This window comes from Neodiprion lecontei, chromosome 5 (genome assembly GCF_021901455.1).
Source record: "Neodiprion lecontei isolate iyNeoLeco1 chromosome 5, iyNeoLeco1.1, whole genome shotgun sequence".
Lineage (NCBI taxonomy): Eukaryota > Metazoa > Arthropoda > Insecta > Hymenoptera > Diprionidae > Neodiprion > Neodiprion lecontei.
The window spans coordinates 18,112,414-18,120,885 of NC_060264.1; the positions used below are offsets into that span (position 1 = coordinate 18,112,414).

The 8,472-nt window shown below is 35.0% G+C and overlaps 1 protein-coding gene and 1 long non-coding RNA gene across 2 annotated transcripts in view; one reads left to right on the forward strand and one right to left on the reverse strand.

The window, feature by feature from the left end:
• The window catches only part of LOC107220243 (UPF0489 protein C5orf22 homolog), an 802,831-nt gene that overhangs the window by 739,527 nt on the left and 54,832 nt on the right, over nt 1-8,472 (reverse strand). The gene's annotated exons all lie outside the window — the stretch shown is intronic.
• LOC124294751 overlaps nt 4,817-8,472 on the forward strand; it is a 42,642-nt gene continuing 38,986 nt past the window's right edge. Inside the window, exon 1 of the long non-coding RNA XR_006904684.1 lies at nt 4,817-4,845. This is a non-coding gene — a long non-coding RNA (uncharacterized LOC124294751). The remainder of the gene's footprint in view (nt 4,846-8,472) is intronic.

Sequence of the window (8,472 nt, forward strand, 5' to 3'; positions counted from 1 at the left end):
ATGTAGTATTTACAACTATGATCATATTAAATTTTCGTATTTAAAACTATAGTCATATCAAATTTTTACTTGTACTCTGTATTTAGGAGCGCATAATTACAATGTGTAACTATTCCCATTACAATTACAAGGAATTACAAGGATGAAATAAGTTTTATATTATATTTTCATTTGGTAATTGTGAAAAAAATTACATTTGTTATTTACAATCGATGATTTGAATTTCGTTTGAACGAATAAACTATTTAAAAATTACAAAAACGAATCTAATTTTTCGTATTTCCATATATATGTTTATAATATAACTTATATTCTATTTCGTTCTATGATCGCAATATACGATGTAATTTCTATTTTCTTTTTCCTCGCATTTCAAAGTAAGAATGTAACTCGTATATTATTGTGGTCTCAATTACAAATCACATTTGTGTAAGATTGACGCGTGTCAAAAAACTACACATTTTTTTTGACAATTTTCGGGATATGAGTAACTAACTATATGAGTACAAAAGAGCGATGCATCGTTGAAATTTGGACCCTTTCCGTTCGTTTGTTTATTTAATATAAAACGAAAAAAATCGTGCCCTGGTCGTTTTCCACGTTGACGTAAATATCTCCAAATATCGAAGTGCACGTATCTCAAAAGCGAAAAAGGGCTTAACAGTCCCATTCTATACACAATTCTGAACAAAAACACTCCAATGGATGTTCATTTGCAGCAGAAATAAAGAAATGGCATAAATTCTACAAATTTACTACTGCGACTTAGTTTTATTTATGACATGACTATCTCATCATTTCGAGTGACGCGATCGTTATCAAAGATGAAATTCATTTGTCTTGAGAAAACTTTACCTATAAACCAAATTACGGTTAGTTGATTCAAATAAAAGTCGTTTGCAGTATTTTATAACGAGGTTTGATTGTTCATGTGTAAACTCATATTTCACCAATTTTCTGAGAGTTCCGATACAAAGTTATATCAAATCATTTGAGATCTTCTAAATTCATCTGAAATTTCGTGAAATTCGTTAAACTCCGTGAAATCTTCTGGCATCCAGTGAAATCCCATCAAATCTTACTTGAAATCCTCTGAAATTTCATGCAATATTGTGAAATTTTATGAAATCATTGAATTAATTCAATGAGAAATCGATATCTAAGCTCTCGTTCATCATAATTATTATTATTTTCATCTTGCAATTTTATACATACCTTTAGTTGTTTACGAAATTGAGAACTTTCTTTATAAACCGTACTTTATTTTTTCAACTTGCATTATTTGTCAAATGTCAAAGTCTTTTATCTTTTGTCGAGTTCATGAATCATGTGATTTCGTAAAGAACGGTACAATTTTTCTTTGTAATTCCGTCACATTCCAGACCAAGGAATCACCTGACAAGACATCCTGCAGCAACAATACTCTACGGGCTATTCGAAAGTAATGATTTCACGTCAAATAAAAAAAAAAAAAACAATTTATTTCCACACGTTTCAGTGCGCATTAAAAAAACCCTAAAAGTTTGAAAATCGATGATGCCACAGTCGTAAAAAACATAAATCCTCCAACTTACCGTCAACCTATCTAATTTCTACCGTCTATATAATCCCTGAAACGGAAAAATTTTCTCACAGAATGCGGGACTCGTTTTATACATTAGCCAAGAATATTTCTCTAATTATACTTGGGTATGATTTTTATTTCAGGATTATAAGACTACCGTTTAAACCTCGTTCCCGCGTAAATAATATCTATATATTGTCCTGTGATCTGACAGAGTCTAATGATGATTGATCAATACCACGAGTCGGTCCTGCAGGGCGTGAAATCCTGTTGGATGATCGTCGAACGGGACGCGAGGCGATGCGACGACCGTTTGTACGTGGCGTAAGGCGCAGAACTAATGAAAGGAGGGACTTACGGTCTTCCCGTGGGCCCGAAGACCCGTTTCAGGGACCGGGCAGCGCTCCCAGCGGGGGCCTAACTCGATAATGAACCATTATACGAAAGCCCGGCCGGCGAAACTGACCACAAAAAATTCTCACGCCTGTGTGCGTTTTTGTCCTACGTGTTTGTGCCCAACATATATTATATACACGTGTATATATATATATGTATAAATACACACGCTTGTGCTTCGATGGCCGGTTGGTACGATATTTATAATGCGCTCGTTTGAGCCCGCGTCGTTCAGGTATCAAGTGGTACCTACCCACACACAGGTGTTCTTCAATCAGTATTTCAATAACACAATGCACGGGAATTATCCATGCAGTGCAGGACGGAAGGACTGGACGCCAGTCCGTGTGCTGGGGGATTTTTTTTTTTTTTTTTATTGAGAAACTGAAAACGGTAGGAATTTTTTAATAACGGTTGGCAAGTCGAGGATCGAACGAGGTTGACGTTAGTAATGTAATCGTAACGAAATATCAGGGTAAACATCGCTGTGTCCTATTATTTTTAAAACTACTTTGCAGGATGTGAAATTTGAAAATGTGAGTTTTTTTTTTTTTTTTTTTACAGTATACTGAGTTTCGAACAATTCCAAAAATGCAAAATGACGGTTTTTTCTAAGCACGAATCGTAACGATAATGTTACTAACTTTAATACGATAGGACCGAATACTTTTCAGATCGTTCAGATCAATACGTTTCAGATCAGATTATGTTTGGAGAGATTTTTATTAAAATGAAAAAAACAAAGTACTGGATTTTTTCAAAGAGTCTAGGTGTCGACTTTTCCTTTTAAATCGCTTCAAAATTGTGGAAAGATGATAGGTTCATAATTTTATTTGTTTCTATCGCACTGAGAAATGTTTTTGAAACATAGATAATAAAATTTTTATATCGACAGAAAAATGTTGTTTCAGTAAATTATTTAAAAGAAACTGTTTTTCGAATCAATATAAGAGAGCGTTGAGTAAAATTGAACAAATCTGGTGAGTTTTTGACAATCTAAAAGCGTTTCGAAATGGAGAATTCATATCCAAGCTCCTGTTTATAATTTTATAATAGTAAGAGCCTTTCTTGAATTTCGAAGAAGATTATCGTCTCACGGATACGCAAATTTCATAAACAAATATCGTAAGTAGATTAAACAGAATGGTAATCGATTTCCACTCATCGATCAAATTAAGTTTGATTGCTATCGACGCGAAAATCATCGAAGAAAAGAAATGTGCACATAATTTGAGCAACACTTTTTGTTATAAAATTTAGAAAAAATTCGTTATTATGCATTATACGTCATGGACGTGTCAATATTTTTTTACTGCATGACTGTGCAAAAAATTCTCACCTCCATAGAAACTTTTCGCTGGCCCAATCAATATGTATAAGATTCGAGGCGATCTTACGGCCCGAAATGTGCCAAAAGCATTTGAGAATATTCAATCTGCAATTTGCAAATATTCCACAAGGATTGCAAGTCATTGCAGCTCTAACCTTCCAGCAACACGTCAGGAACATTTCAACGTCCGCAAAAATGATTTGGCAATTTTTAAACTGCCGGAATATTATCTCGTCCCACGTAATTTCCATCCATCGAGAGAGATTTCCGGTTGTAGATATTACACAATCCTGGACTGTTTTCGTTCATTACCGAAACCGAAAAATGTAGTTCTGTGTATAAGATGAAAGTTATATTGTATGTATAATGGAATTGGACATTCTGCCGTTCAGTGATTTGTTTATTTCAAACATGTAATCGATTTCGTAGATATTCCTGATTTACCTGGAAAAGTGCGATAATGCTTGGAAGTATTTCAAATATAAGAAAAAATATTCTAATAAAAATCATTTCAAATTACCTTTACATATTTTTGAAGCGACTCGTATTTTTTCCTGGCAGCAATTGTGTTTTTCGAGTCAATAAAGTGTGAATGAATTCAAAAAACACTGCATTGATCGGTTCGATTGAACAACGAATGGCAGAATGTCTTATAACAGTTCGTAGTTGAGCATAGATTGGGTTAGAATTTCACGTTAGCATTAATTTTTACTTCTTTCCAGCTCCAATTCATAACCAACAATAAGCTGATAATTGACTAGTAATTTTTTTCCTCCCAATGCCACATACCAAAATTGTACAATGGGGCTCAAAGGTGAAGTTCTAAAAGTATCGTGGAATCTATGACGGTTAAAAAAAAAAAAAACTTAACGCATCCAGAAATATTTCTCATGCAAATTTTTATTTGCAATCTTGTATTTTTAACATTGCCAGTGACTCGAACGTCAAATTTATCTGTACAGTACTATAAAATTACCGGAAAATTGCTTCAAAGAAAATCCAAACAGCATAAATAAACTGATAATCTCAAAAGCAATATTCAGTCATTTGTATCGTTTAGATTAAACCAGATTTCAACGTATAATATTCGGATGGAAATCAAGCGTATAATTATTACAAAGGGACTGATCGACATCTTTTTATTTTTCCAGAAATAAATGTTCATTTTCGAGCTATCATCGACCAAAAGAATACTGTGCTCAAATTTTTTTGAATATTCTCCAATAATTGTTATTCACAATAAGCCACTTTGAACAATGAATTGCGATTTCAACGTACTAGTGCGAATTATTCAAACGAGAATTTGAATACAATGTTTAGGCGATAATTAGTTCGACACATTTTTTTTTTTTTTTTCCTAGCCACCCTGTATGTGTTTTACCAATTCACAACCGGCTTGCCACGATCAAGAAACACACCCAGCTCTTTGTGAAGCGATGACAGTGAGAATTACAACGTACAAGAAGGTGGGATGAAAAAGTATAAAGCGAAGCGTAGGCTGCAGTAGCCGGCTCCACAACTCGCCACACGAATGATTTTACTATGGAAGGTAGAGGTAAGGAGGACTATCTACGTGCATAGAAAGTGTCCATTGAATAGAGTACAATTAAGGTCGTGTAGTACTCCTATATTTACCGACCGAGCAAACTCACCCTTTTTCTTCCTACGCGAAAATGATAAAACCACACATGTTTTTAACGATTTTCGGCATATCAGTTACATTACTGAATTTTGCTAGAAAAGAGCGATGCACCGTCGAAGTTCGAAGCCTCGCGGTTCGTTTGTTTATTTAATAAAGGAGGAAAAAGGGTGAGTTTGCTCAGTCGATAAAGGTATGCTTTGGCAAAAGTTTCGCGCATAAGAGAAGAAGATCATAATAACGTACCGTTGGTTGAAAAACAGGCACAGGATGTTGTGCTTTTTTTATTTCCTCTTTACTTTTACGTCCACTTGAGGAACTTTTTACTGCACATATTAATAATTTGAAAAACAAAAACTTTTTGTAAAAACTACAACTTTTTATTAAATTATTGTTTCAAAACGATTGCGTATCAACAACGTCTTGTTACAAGTTCAGGTTGTATTGAGTATATTTTCATCTGACTACGCTAGCAGTTGACAATGCATTTAAGGCACTTTTATCAACTTATCTAGTCATTATGACTAATTCTATATTTTGCTACTTCCCTTTGACATACTTCTACTGAAATGGTTAGGCATACCTCGTTTTTCGTAATTCCAAAGATATTCGAACAGTTTTATGTTAACAACACTTGTTTTACTGAATTTTTCTAGTTACTGTAACAAATGAAATTTTTATCAGTCTACGAAAGTCTCTTCAAGAATAAAAATGAAAAATTGAAAATACAAGAATTATATACAACGGCTTGGATTTCGAAGGTTCGTTTCGATTCGCTTCAACGTTATTAAAAATCTGGGAGATTCGTTTCACCGCTCGGTTCATTTAGAATGCTATTTTCTAAAAACGAGCACTTTCACGAAGCAAAAATGAGTATTGTAACTTGTATTGTAACTCTTGGATGATTCGGATCGTTTGTTGGATGTGAGGACATTTTAAATACGTCTAGTAACAAGTCATATCATCTCTAGAATTTATAGAATTTATAACGCACTTTCATCGTATTGAGCCGCTGGTGTTTATTCTGTGTTTTAGTTTTCTTTTGGCTTTGCCGAATTTCGTACGTGAAATAAAAAGTGGCAGTCTCAAGTTGCTTAAATTTCCAACATCACGCGAAACATGAAACAGTAAAAAGTGACTGATTATGCTATGAAAAGTAATCGTAAAACCCAACACTGAATATTAAAATCTTGAAAAGCCGTTGTGTTTTCGAAAATTCAGACGTGAGCATTCAAAAATTCAGAAATTTCAAAATTCGAAAGTGTCCTTAAAATTATTAGATACTCGTCTCGACGTTATCGGCTTCGATATTCATACCTCATACTTCTTTACTTGCAGATATTGGTTGTACTTGGTGAAGCCTAAAAACGTGTGCAATAATAAGCAGAAAATCTTGAACCCTCGAAGAGAGAGTATAAAAATTTCAATTCCCAAGTTCAAATTCTTTACTCTGAAATGTGAATTCTTGAAATGCCTCAATAGGCGCTCGTATAAACGTTACAAATTTTCAATACATTAACGAAACTAAATTATAAGTACTTTGTAAAAATCCGCAATTTTTATATTGAAGATTGAATGCCAGTTTAATGATAAAATATGTGTCATCGAATCACTGCTTTATTCGATCGCATGGATTGATGATTTGCTAAGTAAACTCTCTTCTAGTTAACGCTCAAGTGGATGCGCCTGGAGTTTCTAATATAATTTACTCGAATTGGAAAAAATTATACTGAAAGAAAATGTAAAATACGTTCGAAAAGAGACATTCGGTAAACGGCTAAAAGCACACATTTTCTCATTTTTAATGACAAGTAGAAAATGCATTTACGAAGCTGTTTGAAATGAGAGACTTCAGATTGAAGTTAGCGACGGTATTGTAACGATGCATGTTCATAAAATTTTTTTATCTTGCAATTTCGGGCTTGTGCAAAATACAGTGAACTTGACGAACGGAAATGTACTTATACATTTTGAAAACTCAGCTCCTTCGAAATCATTCCGAAATTTGAGAATAGTAATTTTTCCGCCAATGTCTTGAGTGGTAAACATTACTGTCTACAACATTGTGCGAAATATGTATGTACGAATCTATTCGTGGGATGAAAAAAAAACATGTCTGCAGTTCACACGTGGTAGAAGTGAAACCTTCAGAAATTAAACTGCGAGAAAATGAGGAGAATGCAGTATCAGGAGTGGAATAATTATAGGGTTTATTTATTATATGTAATGTTGGTACCAAGTTTAAAAGTTATTTTACATTTTATTATTCCGACCCCATGTTTTTAATATCAACAAATGACACGAGTGGCTTATGGTAACTAAAGTATGAAATAAATGCTTTGGTTTGGATTCGATCGATATATCTTTGAAATACAGCGTCAATTACTGTTTTTGATCTTGTTCGTTCCGTTTCGTTATATCGATGGTCGTTTCGTTCCGTTTCCATCGAGTTTCAAATCACTCCCGTGCTGCAGAAGTTTTCACTTCAAAAATACATTTTCGAGTTTATTTTGAATGAAAAGCGCATGTTCGAATCTGGTTTGAGTAAAAAATGTACGTCCAAATTTATTTGAAATGGAAAATCCATGTCCGGATCTGCTCGTGATGGAAAATTTAGAAGAAAATTCTTCAATTCGAGTAGAAATTCAACCTAAAACCATACGCAGCAGACGGCATGTGAGATGCAGAGGAGATAGCAACGAAGAAAACTCATCTGGGAAGTACCTTATTCATTGGCCTGTGGGCAGGAAACGGCGCAAGTTATCTTGCGGCATGTCAAGTTAGGTTGCAAGTAGGCGCGATCGGCGCGAACCGGACTTTTGCCACTTTTTCGTATCCTCTTGCAGGGCGCGTCGCGTCGGGGGTTCGAACTTACGATTATTGCAAGCGGAATATCGGGTCCCGTTTGTTGGGAGAGCCAACAGCTGCGCAGCGCCGGCAAACTTGAAGCGGAGTACAAATGAGAGGCCGCTTCGGGATGCCCGAGCAAAGATGGAGAACTCCGCCGATCTGAACTAACGTCGTAAATTCAATTAGTCGGCGAATATCTCTGCTCCGAACTATAAACTACCAACTTCTTTACAACATTTGCCATACTGGATTTTCCCATCGTTGTCGCGCGATCGGCTCGATATCGCAAAGTTTTACGCATACCGGAACCCCTCGTTTTTCTTTGGGGTGGAAAAATGCTAAAGACCAAAAAGCCCGAGGGACCAAGTCCCGAAAGTCAAATTACCGACGGTTAAAAACGTATAAAGACCGCGAATACGAAAACATTTCCTGTTGAGACGTAAAAGTCGAGAATGCAAAAATGTATAAATGAATTTGTAACGATATTCTATATATTTTTATTTTATTTTTTTTTTTGGAAAAGGGGCAAGATTGCGAAGCGCAAATAATTGAATTGCGAAAATACCGAACGGTCAAAAAGTCGGCTTTTTAAATGTCGGACTCGTGCCTTTTTCGAAAATGCACGAATCCCAATTTGTCAATGACGACTGACCAAAGACTCGAAAGGTCAAAATCCCGAAACTTATTAAGATA